At 42.0% G+C, this 23,244-nt stretch overlaps 1 protein-coding gene across 2 annotated transcripts in view; it reads left to right on the top strand.

Moving 5' to 3' along the window:
- The window catches only part of NEDD9 (neural precursor cell expressed, developmentally down-regulated 9), a 98,498-nt gene that overhangs the window by 39,719 nt on the left and 35,535 nt on the right, over nucleotides 1–23,244 (top strand). The gene's annotated exons all lie outside the window — the stretch shown is intronic.

Genomic DNA, 23,244 nt, shown 5'->3' with positions numbered 1-23,244 from the left:
TGTTCTTGAGGTCCTAAAGCACTGTGTATCCCTGAGTGGAAATATTAACATGATAGAGAGGGACAGAGTCTGACTGTTTACCAGAGTCTGGCTACTTAACCTTGTAAAACATGTGAGACACTCCAGCTTCTCCCACAAACATGGGAGCAACTGAACACGTGCTGGCACACACACAACAGTGGACATGGGGATACACACACCTACTTGCCCTTCGCTTCAAATCTTGAACCTTCTGTTTTAAACTGCCCAAATGCTCATGGAAGTATCATTGCTGTGGTATTGAACACCTCCTGACTGCATATCTGGTGGTGTCACCATCTCTGCTGTGTGGGGCCCCTTCTTCCTGACAGAAATGTTGTTTGTGCAGTGAGATCTTTTCTGTTGTTAAAGAGGTTTGTTTCTGTTTTTGTCTAAAACATAAATACAACCATAATTATAAACATAAACGCACCACAGTTTTATGGCACGATACTTGTGTGGGTGGTTTGGGTGCCTAATTGCCATGTTCTGCACAACCCTGAGAACCTCTGCCTGCAGACACTGAACCTTGTTTTCTCTTCCATTAGCTCCAAACTGCTTTGTACCTAATAAATACTGGTCCTGCAGCAGGCTTGTTAACTACACGCCCCCAAAACACATGCCCAAGTGGAGGCTACAAGAACTACACCACTTCTTTATAAAGGGAGCCAATGGCTAAATTCGATTTCTGGGACAGCAGAAGCAAGAGCTCAAATCTTTCTTCGCCTGATATGAAACAAAATGGCGCTTGACAATGGTTTCTCAAACTCTCAGGAGGCTGACTTAGCAGCTATGTTACAAGTTATCTGGGAGTGATCCTCCCACTGCCTCACAAGGGGGACCTATTCCACTCTGCTCCCTCACCTAAACTGGGACAGAGATAACACAGGAAGTAAGAGGGTACATCAGTAATCCAGCAAGCCGGATGCTCACCTGGAAGCTGGGCATCAAGCTGTCTTTCAACATTCAATTATATCAGGGACACTGACAACGTCCCAGCAGGGAGGGGAGAAGTAGACCAAAACTGAAGGACCCCTCTTCTTTCAGTTCTTTGTTTTCCCTGGGGAAAAGTGAGCAGACTCCCTTTGAACCCTTCCCCTAACACCCTGCCAGTCTCAGAGGTCAGGGGAGTGACCCACTGTGAATGGTGCTGCTCACAGCCTCCACCCTGGGGAGGGACTGCAGTGACCTCCTGTCTCCCTGTCCCCCTCCTCCTACAGCAGCACGGCTCTCAAATGAGGGCTCTGCTCCTCCCTTTCAGGGAGCATGGTGGGCACAGATTTCTAGCAGCAGTAGATTAAGTTCAGTGACTCAAACAGCTCAGCCTCCTGTCTAATTCGAAATTTATCTTAGAACCTAGGGCTGAAAGACCTGCTCAGATCATCTAATATAATTTTCTGCCCACAGGCAAGGTCTAACATCTATGGACTAACCCGAACACATGTTTATTTAACATGCTTTGGGAAGGCATACGAGAAAGGAGAACCCATAAACTCATTCAGATTCCTACTTCAGTAATTTATATTCACAGAATTTTTCTTTTTTGTCATACAGTCAACTAACTAATCTTTGCTTTAAATTTATTTTCATCCTCTCCTGACATGTCTGAAAGAAAATATTAACTTGATGTAAAAATACTGAAACTAAATTTCAAAGTTAAATCTCCTCCATTGAAGCTAGTAATTAGTAGGCAATTTTTCAAAGCAAAATAAAAGGGAATTGCTAAAAAAAGTCATATCTTAATGCTGTGTCACTGTATATGGAACCTTCTTTTGGAGCTTTGCTGTGGATGTGGCAGCTCTTTGTTTATTTTGAAAGCATAAGTTAAGCAGTCAGTCAAGGATGGGTAGGAAAAGCCTGAGGCTGGAGATTACGATGTAGCTTTCTAATTAGACTGGAATGAAAACAGGTCTAAATCCGTTGAGTAAACAAAATATGTTTGCATACTTGGTAATTGATAATAATTATGGTTCCCTTTAACAACACTAAATGCCTAGTTGTTATTTTGTGACCTCAGGCAAATGACTAGGGTATTTGTTTTTCTTAAGCTGACAAAATTTGTAAAAGAGGCCACCACAATGACATTCCAGAGCACAGGGAGAGCTGTCATTTCATCTGCTGGCTGGTAAAAAAATAATATATGATTTCATAATGTTATCGTACTAAATGCTTGACGAATTGCACATCTCACTAGCTGGAAGGATCTGAAGAATTAAACACTTGTTGAACAGTTCTAACTCTGAACAGTCTAACTCGGTCTTACCTCAGTGCAGGATAAGCAGCCACAGAAGAACAAGCTTGTTCTTGAGAAACTGGTGGAAAAATCTGACTTGCTTTACACCAAAAGTCTGACTTTCTTTACATCAAATAAATTACACAAAAGAAGTCAATAAGTCAACTTTCAAAATATCCAAATGCAGACACAAACTATATGATGAACATATGTTAACTGACAGGCAAAAAATACCTAAAGAATCATTGTGGTTATCTTGGGTGGGAATAGGAAAAAACAAGGGTACATTTATACAATGGATGATTGTTAAAAGCTGACCTTTTTCTTTGGGATCTGATATTAATGGTCAGGACTCGCTTATGCAAAAAGAGGAGAGATTTTCAGCTGCATGAATAGAAGTTATGCAAAAGCACTCCCAAACCCACATGCCTGGTTAACATGTAGAGAGGTTGAAATGTGTATGTTGAAACCATTACAGCAACCACATGTTGCCTTGTCCTCATTCCTGAAAGCCACTTACCAGAGCAGTCCGTGTAAATGTGCCATAGGACAAAACAGCACTCCAGAGACCAGTACAGTTTGTTAAACTTGTCAAACTGATCCTTAAATTGACTTACAAAATGCCCATTTGTACATGTGTGCACCTGGGTGAAGCGTGCGTGTGCCTGGCTTCCTAAGGAAATGAAAGCTTAAGGGATTCACATGTACATATTGATTAGAAACTTCACTGTGTGTGCAGATGACCATTTATCTAAACTTAAGAAACTCCCAGCTCTTAACTTCCAGGGAGCCAAGGCCAGTAGCTCGCCCACAGCCTATCCCAGTGAGATGGAATTCCAAATTGCCTATGAAGCCCTTGATGTAGATATAGTAACACCACCGAGAAAACCATTTATTTGCAGTGCAGAAATCCCCTTTGTGGCAGATATGCAGATGCAAGTTGATTTTGCATATTGAAAATTCTGGGGATTTGTCAGGGATTTTGCAAAAGGAGATGATCTATCTGCACCTATATGTGTCTCTGCACACTTTATGAGACAGCTTCTTTCTGCATTTTTGGTATTTGGGATTAAACTTGGCAACAGATGTGGTTTTCAGGTCTGGGAGACATTTAATCTACGGACATGCTCAAAGCAAGCTGCTCAGATTTCCAAAGATTTGGGAGATTCATATGTATTTAAAAATACTTCACTGCATTTCTGTGGATGAGTTCCAGATACGATGGTGTCCTGCAAAAGCTTCTAGCTACCTCCTTTATGGCAGCCTGGATTTTAGAGAAGGTTTCATTCACAACAGGCATAAGTGCTTTACAGCACTACCTGAGAGAGCAAGAACTGTTCTGCTGGGTAGTTAGGCAGAGCCATAGTCTTCTTTTGTTTATGTGAATAAATAAACTACTTCAGCTGGAAGCAAAACTATGATAAGCAATAAATATGAAGTTTTTAGGCTTCTAGTGGAAGGTGTTTACAGTAATGGACACTCATAAAAATATTGGCCTAAAGGAATGAGAGGCACTAGCAGTCCAAGTGCTCCTTGGAAGAGGGAGAAGTAGATCAAGAGCTTAAATTTCTTTACATGTTAAACAAAATAAAAATAAAAAATGAACCTCCTCAGTTATTACAGAGGTTTTATTCTCTCTAATTCAAAAATGCAGGAAAATATTTTTATAATCTTAGGACACAAAGGAAATAAAACACTTGCACACAACATCTGTACTCTATTCACAACTGGAAACACGGTACTTCCTCAGACTAGAAGTTTCACCCTCCTTTTGTACATGAGAGAAAAGGGAGATAAATCAGTCAGAAATACCCCCAAAATACAAGCACACTGTGTCTCTTACCAGAAACTAAATAATTACATTGAAATAAAGGTCATTTGGCTTTGTTTTAAAATCTCTGCCACCAAAACTTGAACAATTCCATGTAGAAAGGCATTTTTTTTTCAATCTGCCTCAGTATCATTATCTGCAGTAAACAGCTTATTTTGAATACACAGAATTTATTTGCCATCACATCACTATTCTCAGGATACAATGTTCATTTGATTTCATATACCAAAAATCTCATACACTAGAGTCCCTAGCTAAGCTCTCATCCACCTGCATTTTCCATGTAAGAGGACAACATTAGTGGGCAATACCATATTCACAGGCACAGCATGGAACAGAAGGAAAAAAGAACATTTTTCTTCATTGTCTTAAAGGTTTCTTTCAACAGTAAACTAGAAAATAATTTCCATAAAGTTAATTTAGTTAATAGAAAAAATATCTTAAGATAAAGAAGAATGAACAATGATAAACTAACAGCCATTTATGAATCTGTACAGAAGAACTATACATACATATATAGTCCCAAAACTGTGTAGCAGTTGGATGTGAGTGGTTCATCTTCCAGGAGACATGAAGGCTTCCCATTCTGAAAACACCTGTAGAGGCAAGAGGAAATTCCCAAGTTCCTTAATACTAATCTTCTGCCAGGAGAATTGCAATTCTAAATCCCATTTTGAAGAAGCCCAGGAAGGTAGGGAATATTGGCTTTCAGCAAAAAATATCCTCACTTTTAAAGAAAAACTAGAGAGGGAATATGGTGATGATATTGACATTTCCAGATCTTCCTTGTTCTGTCACCCAGAAGGAGGCCAGGTTAGATTACTCCATGTCCATTTACTGTTGTTGGTGTTTTTTAAGCTGAACTAGAATGATGGAAAGATTTTTAGATGCAGCTTTCAGAAAGGGAGTAAGGGGGCAAGGGGGACAATTTTTTTCTCAGCAGCCACCCAGAAGCCAAATCCCCCCAAGAAATAGACAGAGCTTCCAATAAAAACCATCTATGTTTCTTATTGATCTGATTTTTGTCATTTTGCAGAGGACTAGCAACTACAGAAGTCAAAGATCTATATAAAGGTAGAAGGGAAGCTTTTTCTTGATTCTCTAAGAAGAGGCAATTGAAAGGTGGGAAACAGCATACACTAGAGATCTGGTACCTCTTGCAATCTTGGAGAAAGATACTGGACCTTGATCCAGTGCAAATGAATGGATGGTCAGTCATGAAAACTGTGGAAGTAGAGGTCATTTCACACAGCTATTTTGAAAGGCCAGGTCCCTGATTGTGAAGATGTTGAATCATTCAAATCAGTGCATCTGGGATGACTTATGCTAAGCCAAGGGGCAAGCCTGAAATTTTTACACTCTTTCTTCTATCTGCACTTGACACCAAGTGGGGATTTCTTTATGTTTCAGATAAACTGGGTTCCAGGGGCTTCTGTATAAAATATTAAAAAAAGAAAATTTTAGCCATTCCTTTTCTATACTCAGGAAGATACCTTTTAAGTTGGAATCTCCAGCTCTTCAATTCAACCTTTAAATAAGAGATGAAATATAGCATAAAATAGGAAAAAATGTGTCAAATGTATTTCACATTCCTTTGTCTTTGAGGCGCTTGTTGCAAAATTCCATACTACATTAATCATTAGAGGCGCTTGGGTCAGAGTTGGTTACGCTTTCTCAGCTAGAATATTTACTTTTCACTTGCACTTATGAAAGAAGACAGACAACTTAAGATGAATTATATTACTCAATACCAGTGGTTTGAATGAAGCATGCATTCAAGTACTTACTGACTGTGTTAAGGTACACTTATGGTACTTAAAAACCAGAGAAATTTTACCATGTCAGTTGTAATCTGGTTAATCTGTAAAGTGAATGTCTTTACATGTAGATATAGTTTTCACACATGCAGATATTTTAATATCCATTATCAATTGGGAAGTAAATTACTGAAAGTAGTTATTCTTTCACAAAGTACAGAATTGAATATTTGGTTATCCTGACTGAAAACAACTTAGCCAATGAGTAGCAGATTGAAATCAGTCATGACGCTTCACAAATGAAGAAAAATCCTCCCCTAGAGACAATTTTAATAATCTGGCCTAGGGACTTCTGTACAACTTCTATAAGAGCTGCTGCAGTCCTCACCATTGAGATATTTGCATGCCAGGCAAATTTGAAAATGTAAGTGTTCAGAAAATACTCAGAGAAAAGAATGGCCTGGGAGCAGATCCTGAGAGTGCTCTTTAAAGGAAAGAGCATCCAGTTCCCCTGGCAACTTTGTTCCACGTGAAATAAACTACACTATTAGCAGAACAAAACATAGCTAAATGTACATAGAATCAGACAGGGTTCAGATTATTAGAACCACGTACGGGAGTGCAAATATAGAACAACTCCACTGTTTGGTAGAAAGGTCAGGGCCATTTTCACCTGTGTTTGATATTCTTTGAAGTTAGAAAATTATATCAAACAGAAGAGACATGCTCACACGTTAGCACATCAAAAGCTCTACTGTTAAACTGAGGGCCTGGTTCAATAACCACAAGATCCACCCATGAGTGTGAGCCCCCTTGAAGCTCTTTCACTGCTTCAGGAAGAAGCTTCACAGTTGCAGAACAGGGCTGTAATATTAAATTAGACATAAGTATTGCATGTTGACGTGGCTAGATTTGGAATATGCACTGTGAAAATCCAACTAATGCATTATTTTAGAAACTTTGAATGTTATGAATGATTCAGTAGACCTGAGACTATGTTAAACAAACCAAACAAACAAACAAACAATAAGAGCTGGAGAATGTATCTAGTTTATCTAGGTTAATGCAAACATGCCCTGAGCTGGCCCTTTACTTTTGCATCCCCACACTACCACATAACTCAGCCTGGGGTTTTTTTAGTATGGACTGAAATTTTACAGTAACATCTTCTGTACGAGATCCACCATCAACTACCATCTCTTAAGTTACCCTGCATGGTCTCCTGCCACACCAGTGGAAGGATGAGCTGCTTAGGCCAGAAGCCATTTTGACATCATTGTGAAACTCAGTGAAATCCCAGATGAAATCAAGACCAAAAGTAAATGGTTGTGAAGCCTCAAAGGGGTTGTTTCACACTCAAAACATATTTATGGGAAAAGGAACCCACTCAATGTATGATGATTATGCTCTTCATATTTTCTTCATATTTCTTCATATTTTCTTCTGAGAAAAAGCTACTCCAGCAAAAATGAGATAGTCTGGAAGATTATTAGAATGTAATACATAGAATTGGTCTTGTTCTTTTAATAGCTCTTCTTTGAAATGAAGTCATGATCTGTAGCTAGGTGGTGGTTTTAGAGAAGGGTTGCTTTCTTTTCATTATGAGTTCAGAGACCACAAATTATGCAATAATCTCCAAAACTTGTCCTTAAAGATCAGTTTACTAACTGGTGGGCAAATATTTCCTTCAAATTTTTCTTGGGTAGCAGTTTCAAACCATGATTCTGAGAGATTTTAGATTATAAAGCATTTTTTTTTATTTTTTCCTGTGTCCTCTAAAGAAGAAGAAAGATGGAGCCTTGGTCCCAGTGCTAGCAGTAAATAACTCCATGTTATGTTTTCACAGCTCCAGTTCTGTTAAATGTGATGCTGATATAGATTTATCAGGGAGAATTAGCAGGCCCTGGCCCTCTGGCCAAAGGCAAGTGTGGCAAATGCCTGCAGGATGAGGGTGGATCATGCACAGCTGTGCACATCTCCTGGTCACTCCAGGGCTGTCCTCAGCACACAGCACAAACGGCCTCTGCTGTTTGCTAGTGAGTGGAGGAATGCCCCTAGCATGGCAAACCCTCTTTCTTCTCAATTTAATAGCAAATCTGTCACACAACAGGACAGAAAACCTTTCGTCTTTCTGTATAAAGACCCATGGACTGCTGAGCTCCCAGCAAAGACTGTGTCCCTCCCTGAAAACATAACTGTTCTGATGGTGAATGATGACTGCCTGCCAGCAAAAAGGAAAGAGAGCTTTCTTTCCTGTGTTATGACATTCAGTAGGACTGGGCTGAGTAAATTAATAAAGCTTCTTCAGCAGCACAGCTAGTCTCTGCTGAATTAGCCCTGTATTCCTAGAAACCAGCACTTTTAGAAGAAGCTTCAGTACAGCCACTGCATTTGCTTTTCCCTGTCATTTGGTTCAAGGAGTGGATGTCCCCACCTACATTTCATCCATGCTAAGCCTCTCATAACTGAATAAAAGCTAGTTGCAGAAATTAGCTCCCACAAGCTCCTCACAGCAAGGCCCTTTGCAGACTCCAAACCCAAAAGGCTGAGTCTTAAACACTGGCAAGGAGTTGCCAGATGCTTGGCAACCAAAAAGGTGGCATAGAAGGATTCCTTGTATAGGGCAGATTTAGGTATGAAGTCAAGCCAGGATGCAAATTCTAGTTAGGTACTCACCTAGGAGGATGAAAAAGTTGAGATTTATTGAGGTGATACCTTCAATTTAAGCAGAAGTCAAAGCAAAAAGTAAGGCCAGTTGTACTGAGTATTTGGGCAAGAATCATCGTGCTGCGTATTTTCCATTTGTTCTCCTGTCCTACTTATTGTCCTACTGTACCCAGTGAGCAAGCTAAACTGAGTGTAGCCTTCCCGGTTGCAGTTCAGAGGACTAAAACAGTGGGTTTCATCTCTTTGTGAAGAATAATGGCAAAGCATGAGTCACAGCTGGCACTATACAGCAAGCTTTGAGTCCATTTTGCTCTTGCTGCTGTGTATATTGCATGCTGAAAACCACATCCTGAATGTGTGTATGTGACCTCAAAACCCCTGGTGTAAGGTGTGATTTCAGCTAAAATACCCAGAAAGACTCATTCTGTCATGGCAGCTAGCAAGGCAGACTACTGATGCACAGAGCAGGATATTGATGCATGAGTTAGTTATTCAGTGATGGATTTAAGGGTCTTTACATATTGCACAAATTACTAGAAACAGAAATCCAGAGAGAGTAATTTCCCTTTACAGTATCTTTGCCTTCTGTGTTAGTTCCATCAAATGAACAGGCTTTTCAAAAGTCCTGGGAAAAACTTACTGGCTACTTTGAGCACTGAGATGCTTGAGGGCAATGAATCATTTTCTGTTCCTTGCTGAACCAGGGGAGAGGCCACTTTGTATTTAAAGGATCAAAGTGGCAGAGGTCGTGGTCGCCTAAGCAAGCAGGCTGTGACTTCACAATGGATGAATTTTCACTTGGCTGAACCTTAGGAACCGGAAACTGGCCCTGATTTTTCTACCACTGCTACTCTAACTACCAAATCGTTCTTGCTCCCAGAATTCCTGGACCAAATTTTTACCTGGAAACAACATATTTTGAAGATGTGATGATTATTATTTTATGTATTTTCTCCTCTGCATGTCCAGCTCCTGCCAGAAGAAATGATTTGAAGAGAGGGAGAAGCAGGTCTCAAACTCCAGCTCAGCTTTGCTAAGCCAGGACGTTTAGGTATCTTAGCCATGATCCCAATAAACATTCAGGGGTTGGATTCAAAAGGCTCAGACTCCCCATTCTCAACTAGCCATGCAAGGGTGGGTATAATGCAATTGGACATATTGGCTATTGCTGTCTTCCTGGAGCTGCAGCTGTATGTTAGCTGGGGTACCCCAAGACAGACGTGTCCACAGACTCCATGCCCAGGTAACACAGTCCCATTCCTTGTGGACCCACATTTACTCCTGAAAGTCTAGCCCTCAATATTCACATGCCTAAATGAACCAAACATCCAAACCACTTTGATTTTTGAGGACAAGGACAACACGGGCCCTAGAGCAAGTGAAATCCAGCCTGGTGCTATTTGTAGCACTACAACACAGGCAATGATATAGTGGGGGAGATTCAGTGAAAATACTGAATCTCCACCTGAAAAGCCCCATCTATATGTAATAAATCAGAATTATTACCCTACCCAATATGAATGCAACTCTCAGCTACTTCAACACAAGCTTTATCAACTGGACTGGTGTCAAGAAACAGCAGTGACTCATAAAACTGAGTAGTTTCAGTGTACCTTGTGGGTTCTCAATACCACCAAGATCTTGAAGCAATCAAACCTTCATTGTACCACCATGCAAAGAAGAGCCTGAAAGATCCAGACACATTTTTTACTTGCCCAGATTTTTGGGTGGTGATAAATAGCAAAAAGTGACAAAAAAAAATCCCAAGTTTTTACGGAACTCTAATTTTTCTAGAGAGTAAAATAATGAAACATCTACTGTCATACTTAAAGAGGAGAACTGAAGTCAGCAAACAGAGCAGCCTCAAAGCCTGAGGGAAAGGGGCAAGAGGTGCACTTGCTACTCACCATATGAATGGCAAGCAAAGAAAAAAAGCAGACCTGACCTTTCAGGGAGACCTGGAAACAGCCTCAAGAGCATTGGTCACTAAAACAAAACAAAACACACAAAAAGGCATTAAGAAAACCTCACCCCAGTGGGAAGAGGAAGTGGTTTAAGGGGATTAGCTCCCAAAAAACAAAGCTCCACTCTTCCTCAGACTGCTGAGGAGCCCCAGAAATCTTCTTCTATATTGAACAGGGCTGTGAAAATGGACAAATGTTGGCAACCACTCAACAAATGATAGTAATGTGAGGTGACATCTCTGGACCTCAACCAGCCAGCACACAATTGTCTCATTTTCATGGTGTGTCAAATTAAATTTGGAGTTTAATGCTTTGCTTGTCTTGCGCTGTTACCTCCTTTCCAGAGCAGAACACAGAAGAACATTTACAAATTTACACTGACTTTGACCTGCAGACACAAATGCCAGCCCGCAAAAAAAACTAGTGCTGAATCATTTCTTTTCCTAGCTGCGACCTTTTTACCCCCCTTCCCTTTCATGTCAGACCATTTCTTCATGAGAGGCTCTCCTGCCTCTGTATCACAGAAGCATTTAGGAAGAATTGGTGGGTTTGCACTGAGTAGCTGCAGGGACATTTTCTCAACCAGGAGCCTTTCATGTTGGGCAGCAAATACAATGCCCGTTTTCTGACAGCGCATCAACAACAACCATGGCAACCACCACAGAAACAACTACAAACCCCAGGTCACCTTTGTAACCTACTTCACAAAAGTGCAACGCCCCAAAAATCTTGGGCTGTTACAGAGTGGCAAAGCATTGACTGGACACAAAACACACACCAATTTTGTCTTGGCACTGTAAAAATGCGATCATTGATTAAGTCTTCTCTACCTTGAGACTAAACTGATGGCCTCACAGCCACACTTGCGTCAGCTTTGGTAGGACCAGGATTACACCCCCTCGTTCTTTTACCAGAGTAACAGCCTCTTCTACTGTGCAAACCCAGCCCATCTGGAAGTACTGCTACTGAAACCAGACACTTTTAAAGCCTTGATACTTTTTTTGGAGCAGGCACTAGCAGTCCAATGTCTTGCTGCATCAAGGCAAAAAACATCAATCCCTTCGGTTGCAAAATTACTCAGAGATTTGAGCTTTAAAATGGGAGGGAGTTTATGGACTCAAAACGCCTGAAATGAAAAGTCCTTGAAGATGTTTAGTTAATTGTGTGACTTCAGGAGACCCTGAATTTGAATCTCAGACTGAACAGAGAGCACTTGTAGAGGTAGATGAGGAAACAGAAATATCAAAATGAAAGCAGGCAGTGCCAGTTCTGGTAACTGCATGGGGATTTTTGAAAAGAGCTATCGGTATGACTGCTAGATTAGATCTGAATAAGTCTCAGTTTACCACAGAAAAATAGGACATATCTTGTACCAAATGCTTCTGCTCAAGCTGGAAATACTAGAAAATTTCCCCCTGCTTGTGGCATTTTGGCACTTCTGAGTTCAGATGATCAGTACACAGAGATGAATAAAAATCAAGGAAGGACTTGAACCAGAGCTCTATCCAATATCCATGTATTTGAGAATTCATTGCACATGGATCAAACTTTGTGGATAAGTTCAATGGGAGATGGATGCAGGAGAGAAAAAAAGCACAGCAATTTCTCAGAAACATTGAAAAACTAGCTGTTCAGGAACAGAATTTTGTTATACAAGAGACTTATCAAGAACCCAGTTCTGTGAAGCACAGACACAATAATTAATGAAGGAGGACTTAAGCATGTGTGTAAAATTAAGCATGTGCTCAATTGCTCTCCTGATCAGAGAGTAGGTTCTACTCCCTAGCAATCATTTCCCATTTGGAAACCCTTGTCAGGAAGAGAAAGGGGAAGAAGGAGGGTTGTTTAGCACAATATTTTTAGATAGATTTTAATGGAATATTTGTTAAGCTTTCTTCCACCCTGACTCCCCCCTGCCTGCTGTCTGGGTTTTGTGTGTGTTTTTTTTAATGGCCAGCAGTGCATCACAGTGCGGCTGCTGTTTAAATATTTGCCTGAAAAAAATGTAGTCTGTGCTTAAGAAAAGTGGTTTGGCGCAAACTGGACATTTTCAAACATCCATTTACCAGATGGATCACTTTGTTCAATTACAAAGAAAAAAAAGGATGGTGAAGAAGTTGAAAATCGAGTGGAATGTTCCTAAGCACACAGCTTTGTTTACTATCTGCATGTCTCCTGGCATCCTGTGAGAAACTATCAATAGGCTTTTCAAAAATGTTCCTTTCCTTTAAAAAGTCTGCATTTTTAACTATAATAAAGAGGCAGTAAATATATTCTACAATAGCCTGATGGAAAAATGTGCTAAAATATTTCTATAAATCAAATGTAGCAGTTTGGCATTAGCTTTGAGGCAGTAAATTTAGTAAATTAGGACCAGATGATTTTAAAATGGAATCTTAAATAACTTTCTAGCGTAATATATATATATATATTTAATTTAACACAAGTTTGTCTGTCTTCATAAAGTTATCTTGTCTGCTACCATAATATGGTTTGGTCTTTAAGGACCATATTTTTTGCTATTTATCAAGTGTAGAATATTTTAAATATCAAAGTAAGAAGTGGAACAGATTTCTCAAAAGACAAAAAAGGCCATAATATGTACTGATCCACATAAGGTGTGGGGTGCTTTGTATCCTTGATCCCCCTGACTATTTCACTTCTATTATTTTGATTAATAATAGTCTGTATCTCTATTCATCTTCCTTTTTTTTGCCTTCTTTCCCTTTTCCCACAAATTCAAGGAAATGTCTCCCTCCATTACTCTCTAGAGTGGTTACAGCTCCTATAAAAGAGGCTTGGTCCAACAGACTTCTCCGTCACCCATGTGCTTAGGCCAGGAGTCAGCATTTGGGACCTTGAATTTCTTATGCTATCCCACTTTTGATCTCTGCACCAGAATATCCATCTCTGAAAAATAAGGAAATGAAATTATAAGAAGAGTCTAAGGAGCCTATGCCACCAGCTTCAGTCTAAACCTTTTGGCCCTATCCACATATACATCCCTGAAACCTGCTCCCCCAGTACACCTTTGGCTTTCATTTCTGCACCAACATCTACACCACCAGACAGTCATGTCAGACCACTGCTTATGTTCTGAGGAGAGGGGATTGCATACACATGTCCTCTGTGGTCTTCTTTTTGGGCAAACATTCAGCCATACCATGGTCTTTCACTGGAGGCAACAACTTCTGGAACAGCTACAGTGGAGCCATCCCACAGCAGCTGTGCTCACTACGGTGCTACAGTGACTGGGAAAGCATGACCAAGGTCCTTTTACAGAGCATCCCTTACTGTCTAGAGAGCCAGAGCCAACACCCTCTATCTCAGAATTTGCAGATAAAGGAGAGTCTCTCCAGTACCGACTCATGGCTTACAGACAAATGTACTCCACAGTGTTACGACACAACAAAAGAGCTAAGCCCCTCCTCAAAAGCTGTAAGGACACATGGAGACAGATATTTACAGCTCCCAGACAGGGCTGAACTCTGAGGATGTGAAGTGTCAAATTATGACTCAAGCCCTCATCAGACTTCAGAAACAGATACCATGAGTCAGCTGGGATGTAAGGAAAAGGGCAGACAAAGACAAGAACAGAGGTGCTGAAGGTGAGGCCAGCAAGAGCTGTGCAGAATCTTCCTTTCATATGATCCTGAGACTGGTGCTTCCATCACCTGTGCAAGTATCCAGGCTGAAGGAAGTAGAAGAATAACTGTGGTGGATACTTGTGAGGGCTGAGTTACCTGCAAGTGCTCTCTCTCCCTCAGCAGAGCCAGCCTGCTGCAAGGAGCCAGTGAAGTCCTCAGTCCGAGGCTTGGGATGCTGCACGGCATGGCCAAATCCTTGTCCCAGTGAAGATGAGAGAAGCTTTGCCAATGGGAGCGTGCTCTGTCCTTTTCACCCCGTCTTTGGCTACCCTGATGCTGGAAGCATTCAGAGTTTGCAAATGGAAAAGAGAGGGAACAGAGTTCCCACATTCCTTCTCTTCTAGCATTGTTTCCTGAGAGTCCTGCAACACACAGCAATGCAATGATCTTTTCTCTAAACGACACCACACTGAAATGCTTGTTAAAAATAACAGAAGAGGAGGAGGGGTTTGAAAGTCAGTCATTTTCCTTTAAAGAATGATTTTCGGAGAGTAGACCATAAACAGATTTAGATGGCAGCAAAGAAAACCATTTTTGGCAGTTTTGTGGAGATGCAAATTTACACTGAGTATGAGATGAGAGCTTAAACACCAACACCCAAAGAAGAGAAAAATAAGTCAGTGTGAGACATTTCATATGCTGTTCTCTGCTGTTACGGATATCAACTGATCCTCACAGATCTATTCCAAGCAAAAAAAGAAAAGGTGATTGATTTCCTATCTTATATCCTCCCTCCAAACACCTCCAAATGAAGGAAATTTCCTTGAAATGCCTGAAGCTTCAAAACACATCTAGGCTGAGACTTCATGCGAAGCTTGGCAGTAAAGGCAAAACAGAACTTTCTCCTTTGTATTTTTTTTTAATCCCAAACTTGCATTTTATTAAAGTTTTATTTTTACTTCTCCTCCGACTGGAAAAAACTGTCTGCTGGCTAGTGAACAACCACTGAGCTGATGGCCTTACCAGAGAGAAATGCTTTTGGTTTGAGAGAGTTCGTGATGAGAGATGGGGAGAGAGAAAACATGAATATGTAAAATACAGCAACAGCAAATATTTTTTGCTAAAAGAAGTGTGGGAGATCTGCAAAAAAAGGTTCTTAAAAACAGAGAGAACAAATATAACAACCTTTGCAAGCAAAATGGACACAGCTGGCTAGTCCGGTTACAGGACAATTCCTTGAATGATGTGTAAAACTGATGGACAAGTTATGGTCAGAAGAGATTGTATTTTTGGGTAATTTTTGATGTTTTGCCAAGTTAAAGTAGTGTGCATTTTGCAAATCGGAGGAAGGAGAGTATTTTAACAAGGTTGGCTTTGGTCCTGACTCCCAAAACACACAAATGTTTTGTTAAGACACACGAATGCTCTGTATAGAGGATTCATGGGATTTCAAGGCGTTTTATGCAGTATTTTAAATCTATCTGATATATGTATGAGGAGTTCAACACACACCGCTCTTTATACACCATTTTTGTACCTTCATGTGTCTGTACAAGCTCCATCCACACAAGTTCAGAGCAAAGTGCTAGCATATGTGCCTGGAACTGGGCCTCTCCACCCTGCCAACTGCAGGACTGGGAAGGCAGGAGGAGGGGAAGGAGAGATAGGCAGGAAAAGTAGACAGGAGCAGGGCACCACAGACTGGAAAGAGCAGAGCTGTATGCTACCTTATTCAAGAGGAAACTTCTTGGGGAGGAGAGCCGCTGGATATTACTCTGTGTGTATGTGAGAATGTGAGAGAGGTTGTATCTTCTGAGAAAAAACCTGCTGATCCTAGTCTACAAAACCTTACTTTTCCAAGGTGTCACAGGAAAGTGAGCCTTTTTATTCCTGACCACTCTTTCCTACTTAATTGTCCACACTCACACTCCTGCTTCCATTTAGAAACTCCTTTTCAGGTGGGTTACATGCTATTTGAGTCAGGAATTTGTTCCCACAAACCTAGAATGCTGGATGCATGTATTTAAAAAAAAAAAAAAACACAAAAAAATCCAACAAAAAACCCCACCAAAACCTTTACTCAATTCATTCCTATTGTAACAGTTTTAATATCTGGTGGAATAATGTAACATGTTTCATGTCAATAAAATCCCAGCCCTGGAGTTTTATCCAAAGTGGGGAAAGTTCAAGTAGAAAGTTCAGGTAAAGATTTGAGCTTTTGGATGCCAGCATTATGACGCCTTTCAACTGCATGAAAATGTTAACATGCCTAATTTTTGTGCCCAAGTTTCTTGTCTGAGGGAATTCTGGATTCCTTTCATCTTAAACAAGCTGTGATATCTAAACATACATTTCCTCTTGAGCAACTTCCCTATATTTCATTTATCATATTTCATCTGCACAATCGTGAACCAGAGAGAACAGAAGTCCTTTGCAGTCTCCATAGTTCTGCTATTTCTCAGTATTTCTTAGGAAAAACAAGAAAAACTCTTTTGGCATCAGTAGGTTGAATGGCATGCACGCCACATGTCTGGAAGCAAGCCGGTATTTTTTAACCCATGTATTAAAAATATTCTGTGCTGGAGGGGAAAATAAGGGAGTGCAGTCTGCGAGCACGACTGTTAGACTGGTTTGTTTGTTTGGGAAATGAATAACCCTTTGACAGTATCTCTGGAAGGAATAGGCTAGTGCGTGCTCCATGCTGACATTCTTTTCCCTCTCCAGTCTTCCCTGCATACCTCACATTCTTATTCCCCTCCCAATAACATTAGTTCCTAGGCAAGCAGGCACTGCAGACCCAATGAGCCACCGCTCTGCACCCACCTTGAAGCCATGGGCTTCTGCCATCTCTCCTCTCCCCAGTGGTGCACCAAATCTGCACCAGTGAATGTACCAAGGTTCCCAGAGCTCTTACTTTGCCTCAGCTCTGCGAAGGGTGCATGACAGCTCAGCTGCAGTTTGTGCTGTCCTCCACAAATTCCTCCCAACACTACTGAGAACATGAAGTCCCTCTGACTCAAGTGCTCTACACCAGCCATCTCCTTGGAGAGCTGCTGCATGGACCTGGAAACGCTTTACACAGAATCAGAGAATATGCTGATTTGGATCATTGAGTCCAACTCCTGGTCCTGCATAGCATATCCCAAGAGTCACACCATGTGCCCAAGAGCAGTGCCCTAATGCTTCTTGATTTCTGTCAGGCTTGATGCTGTGACCACTTCCTAGAGAGCCTGTTCCAGTGCTCAAACACCCTCTGGGTGAAGAACTTTTTTCAAATACCCAACCTAAACTTCCTCTGATACAGTTTTACACCATTCCTTTGTGTCCTGTCACAAGCCACCACAGAGAGCAGATCAGTGCCTGCCCCTCCTCTTCCCCTCACCGGGAAGTTGTAACTGCAATGAGGTCTCTCCTCAGTCTCCTCTTCACCAGGCTGAACAGACCAAGTGACCTCATTCTCTCCTTGTAAGGCTTCCCCTCAAGGCCCTTCACCATCCCCATAGCCCTCCTTTGGATGCCCTCTAAGACCTGTATGTCTTTTTCATATTGTGGCACCCAAGCCTGCCCCCAGCACTGGAGGTGAGGCCACCCCAGAGCAGAGCAGAGTGGGACAATCCCCTCCCTTGCCCACCTGGCCATGCTGTGCCTGATGCCCCCCCAGACAGGGTTGGCCCTCCTGGCTGCCAGGGCACTGCTGGCTTGTGTTCAACTTGCCGTTGATGAGAATCATTTCTGTGGCACTGATTTACAGTGCTGGAACAGAGATAAATCTACTTCTTTTCAATTTTACATTCTTTTACTTTTCTCCAGAGTAAGATGCGTCCCTCATGCTGTTTTAATAGTCATTCCACTGTTTCCCTTTCCCATGTCCATTCTCCCCTGAGAAGGTGACTGCTTGCTTCTCATAACAAATTAAAATTGTAGTGGTATTTATACCCCCCCCCCTTTTTTTTTTTAACTGAACAAACTTTTCAGGTTTTATTCATTGGTCAGGCTGGTGGCTTAGTGACAGCTAGTGCCAGAATATCTAAATTCCAACCGCCTTCCACGATTTCTCAACCTAACAAAGGCTGGATTCACTTTCAAAACCTTTTGGGTGGGAAGACACCAGTATGTTTCTTTCTGGCTGGCATTTGAAGCAAAACAGAGAGGACAGAAGGAGCTGCATTTATTCCCCTTATCTGAAGGAGGGTCACTAAACAGGGCCTTGATGGTTGACTTACAAAGTTAAATGAGCAATTCCTGATGAAACACTGCATAAAATGCCCTTCTCAAGAATGTGAACAGCTTTTGTGCCTTATTGTGAAAGGAGGTGGGATGCCTGTAAGATTAGTTAGTATCTATTAAAGTTAACGTAGAATTCTAAAGCAAGGCAAGTGAACTAACCCTGTGGTTAAAAGGCATCTTAGGTAAAATGGCAAAGGACAGACAAATTTAAGAAGATAATTCTATGTCACAATTTTAATTCTTACAATCTGACCCTTGCATTTAAATCTCACCACTACAGTGACTGCTAGCCATTCCTCTGTCTGCCAGGACAGATTTCTCATACTGTTAAATGGAATAGAACGCTTGCTTAAGATTTCCATCACTGGTCAAAGAAAAACAGAGCAGACTTTGTTTTGGTTTGCTGAAATGCAAAATATTCCCTTCTTTGGGTGAGAATGAAATCTTTTTCTTATTATCTCCTAGTGAGGTGGGAGAGGGAGCCTTTCTATGCAGACAGACACATAATCCTGCCCATGTCAGCGGTGAACTTTTGTTAACGTTCTTCTCAGGAAACAGCAGCGTTTCATCTTTTTTAACAGATTTGTCCAAGCAAGCAAATTCCACCACTCTGAGTGTGTGTACAAAACCATTCCACACTGAAGAAATTCCATCCACTGTATATCCCCTGAATCAGCCTAAGTAACATTATAGAGGTGACAGGACACAAAGCTAATTATGACTCCTATGCTCAGAAAGTGCAGTGGCGCTATAACTAAATTAATTTTAATCCAAATCCCCATGCCAAGTATCACAGCAAGAAGAAATGCAGATGCTGCACAACATTATCCAAGAGATAGTTAGGCCTTTGTGAAGAGGAGAAAAAAAAAAATAGACAGCTCAATGTTTCCCAAACACAGAGCTCACAGACCCTTCCTGAAAAGACTCTCTCAACTGTAAGGGAGACACTCTGCTGTATCTCTCTTTTCTCAGATTGTGTCAATGGGGAAACGGGAACAAGGGGAATTTTGTTTGAGTAACCTTTCAGAGCAGGATATGTGTCTCGTGTTCCCCTATCAATTGTCACAAGGTGATAGCTGGCTGATGTGTTTCAGCGGGTATTCCCTTCCTGCCCCGCTGGCAGCTCTGTTCCATGTTGTATGCTGAGGGTTGTGGTGGGCCAGCCGCAGAGCCCAGCTGACAAGCAGTCCCTGTGGCTGCCCCATCACTTCATCTGCTGCCACCTCCCAAACACCTCAGCACCCCAGCAGGCAACCAGGAGGGCAACAGGAAGACACAGAGCAGAGACATGATTAGAAATAAAGCAAGCAATAAGCTCAGCGGGATGGGGCATGAGAGCAGGAGACAAGCAGTAGGTTGCCCAAACGAGCGGAGAGTAATATTAATTGCCCTCAGCAAAAGCAAAGAAACAAACAAAAGCCATTGACAGAAACACAAGACGAAGTCACAGAGCCCATTTGCTGCTCTGCTAGAATTGCAGTGGAATAAATATGAGGCAGTGAATCAAGCCATTGCTGTGCTGTGAAGCAAAAAAGGCATATTACATGAATTACCCTCCTGGGAACTTCAATAGGACCTTGCAGTTATAAATCCTGGCAATACTGCTCAAGCTGCCTCTGAAACACAGACATCAGTAATGCCTGATCCCGGCTTCCTCATCAGCAAGTTTCATTGTATAATTGAGCTGATTATCCAAGGCAACCGACTCAAAACTTCCCTAGGCTGTGCCTGAAATACAATATTACATAGTAAAGGCACGGCCGCCGCCAAGGTCACCAAGAACAGCAGAGTGCTTGCACTAACCACAACCATGCCTGCCGCAATACCGGCTCCTTACAGCAACACGAGGAGCTTAGAGGATCACGTTAACAAATCTCTCTTTCAAGGTATATCTAATTCCTGATATCTGTGATAGAGCATGGAGCTCCTCCATGCTGCCTGCTCTGCTACAAGTGCCCCTCTGATCGGGAGTGTTTCACCCTGGGGGAAAGGAAAAACCCCCTCAGCGTAAATGGAGTAGGTGAGATAGGGGGAGGGAGGGTGTGCGAATGAAACGAGCAGTGGGACTTCACTGCGCAGTGGTGTGCGATGGCAATCTCTTTTTCTCCCTGTAAAATACCAGCTCTTATGTCTGCTCCTTCGGAGTTGTAAAGCACAGCTACCAACACCAACAGACTTTGTGGGTTGGTGCCCAAAGTGTCATTCCAGTGGCATCTAAGTAGAAGTATTTCATAAGAGTTATGGAGATAAGTAAAGGCAAAACAATACACACACAGAAACGCTCCAACTAGAATTTCATATTAACACATCTGTTACCTCACATTAAAATCAGTCAGGGACTTTTTAACACACATTAAAAGCAATGCAAGCTAAAATAATAGCAGAAGGCACAGCTTCTCAAATGTGCTTAGGTTTCATAATGTGATTGTATTCTGAAAAAGCACCAGTTACAAGGAAAGTACTGCTGTTGGTGGGATGACTGGAAACCAGATGCTCTCTGAGTTAAAATATAGGTAAAGTCAGAAATATGATGTTACTTTTCTTATTTTTGTCTCCAATACTTATTTGGTTCTAGCTGATGTGGTTTTACAATCCTTAATGCATTTATCTTCATGGCAGTGGTGCCACGGAAAGAGATTATACAGAGCTTATTCAAGGAAGGGGATCTGGATGCTAGCCCAATACCATGCTAACACCTTAGCCATTGCATCCTCTGTACTTAAAGTAATTTTCTACTTGGAGTATGAAGAGCAAAAAGAAAACCAGTGTTTCTTTGATTCTTAACTCTTCCATGAAGAAATGCTCCAAAGAGATTTGCACTCTCCTAATAGTAAGCTGGTTATACACAATCACTGGAAGAATTCCTTTCTTAATTAAAGTGTCTAAGGACACAGCATACAAGTGAGTTTTATTCTCTTGAAACAAGCCAGATTTATTTTGATGCTGCACTTGAAACAACGGTTCCCTAAAACCAGTGCACGTAAAATATCATCTGTTTTGTGTTTCTTCTTGGGAAATCAGAAGAATCAACAGCAACAACAACAAACGGAAAGAAAGGCCCAGAGAAAAAAAAAAACCCTACAAAGGGTTGGAGCAGCAAAGCTACAGCACAGCCACAGTGGCTCTTCTGCACTGCAGAAAGCAGGAGCTCGCTCTTCTCACTCGTTTCTGAGACTTACTTTGCACTGACAGGGACACACACTCATGAGCTATTAGGGCATGTGCAGTCAAAAAGACAGCATAGGAAAAAAAAGAATTTTTGCATTCATTTGGTAAATTTGTTCAGTACAGACACATATTTTTTGCTGGAATCGGAGAACAGAGGAGATTGCAGGTAGAAGTATGACATTCTTTATCAGTCAAGAAGCCATTTTAGCAATAGGATCCCTCTCTAGAGGATTAGTCACACGAGAATTGAAAGATAACATTTTACTATGGAATGTAGTTATGTTTGTAATCCGGTAGTACAAGATTATTCTTTGCTATTTTTCCTTACGCCACCAGAAATAGCCTTGAGTCCATCTGTGACCTAAAACTGTTGGGTAAGATCCAGCTCGGGCAAAAAGGAGAGAATTTATTTCCTGTTCCTCTCAACAAACTGGAGTATGTCCCATACACAAAGATTCCTATTATGTGCACTATATTAATCATGCCTGATTAAGAGATCTAACTTTAAAAGCATGGAGGATCACCACACATCTATTTTCCCCGCTCTTTCTTGCTCCCAAAATACCAGAGTTAATTATTACTCTCTTCCAAATAATCCTTATTTACCATGGTCACTCTTTATAATGGACATCTCCAGGCCATTAAAGCATTCTTGGCCTCTGGTGTCTAATCAGTGCTAAAATAGTAGCCAGGCAAAGCGAACACTTGGCAGATTGATTTGAACAATAGTAGTTTGAAAAAGATCATCTTCTGAGGACAAATGAGAACAAAAATAATTGCAAAGGCAGGAACAAAGCAGTGTTCAGTCCCTCCAAGATCTACACGTGAGAAAAATGCCTATGGGAGCGATGGACGGAAAAAGTTTACAGAATCACAGAATCAATTAGGTTGGAAAAGGTCTCTGAGATCATTGAGTCCAACCCTTGACCAAACACCACCATATCATCTAGACCATGGCACTAAGTGCCACGTCCAGCTGTTTCTTGAACACTTGCAGGGTTGGTGACTCCACCACCTCCCTCGGCAGCCAATTCCAATGAATTATCCACCCTTTGCATGAAGAAATTCTTCCTTATGTCCAACCTGAACATCCCCTGAACATCTTGAGACTATGTCCTCTTGTCCTGTTGCTGGGTGCCTGGAAGAAGAGACCAACCCCCACCTGGGTACAACCCCATTTCAGGTGGTTGTAGCAAGCAATAATGTCCCCCATGAGCCTCTTTTTCTCCAGGCTAAACATCCCCAAGTTCCCTCAATCTTACTTCACAGGACTTGTGCTCCAGACCCAGCTCCGTTTCCCTTCCCTGGACCTGCTCCAGCACCTCAAGGTCTTTCAGTGAGAGGCCCACAAGCAGACACAGGGTTTGAGGTGTGCCCTCATCAGTGCCCCATACAACGACATAACTGCCCCGGTCCTGCTGGCCACAATAGCGCTGATCCAGATCAGGATGCCATTGGCCTTCCTAGCCACTAGGCACACGCTTGCTCCTCTTCAGCCGCTGTCGTCCTGTGCCCCCACGTCCTTTTCCGCCGGGGACAAGTCGAGGCGAGCAGCTTTGAAAAAGCACGGGCGGGGTCCCGGGGAGCAGGGCCGCCAGCCCTCTCTCTGTGCGGGGCTCTCTGTCCCTGGCCATCGGCGGAGGGAAGCGGCCGAAGGCGCCGCCCGTTCCCGAACCCGCGCACCCGCGGCCTCCGCCCCGCACCACCCCCGGCGGAGCCACCGCCGTCCGCGCGCGGGGGGGGCGGGGGCGGGGCCGACTCGCACCCGGGCGCTATGCAAATGAGGGCGGTG

Source organism: Chamaea fasciata, unplaced genomic scaffold (assembly GCF_029207755.1).
Source record: "Chamaea fasciata isolate MVZ Bird 193981 ecotype frontalis unplaced genomic scaffold, bChaFas1.0.hap1 SCAF_1, whole genome shotgun sequence".
NCBI classification, from domain to species: Eukaryota; Metazoa; Chordata; class Aves; order Passeriformes; family Sylviidae; genus Chamaea; species Chamaea fasciata.
Note: the sequence above shows the minus strand (reverse complement) of the source record. Positions and strands in the feature narration are given on the sequence as shown.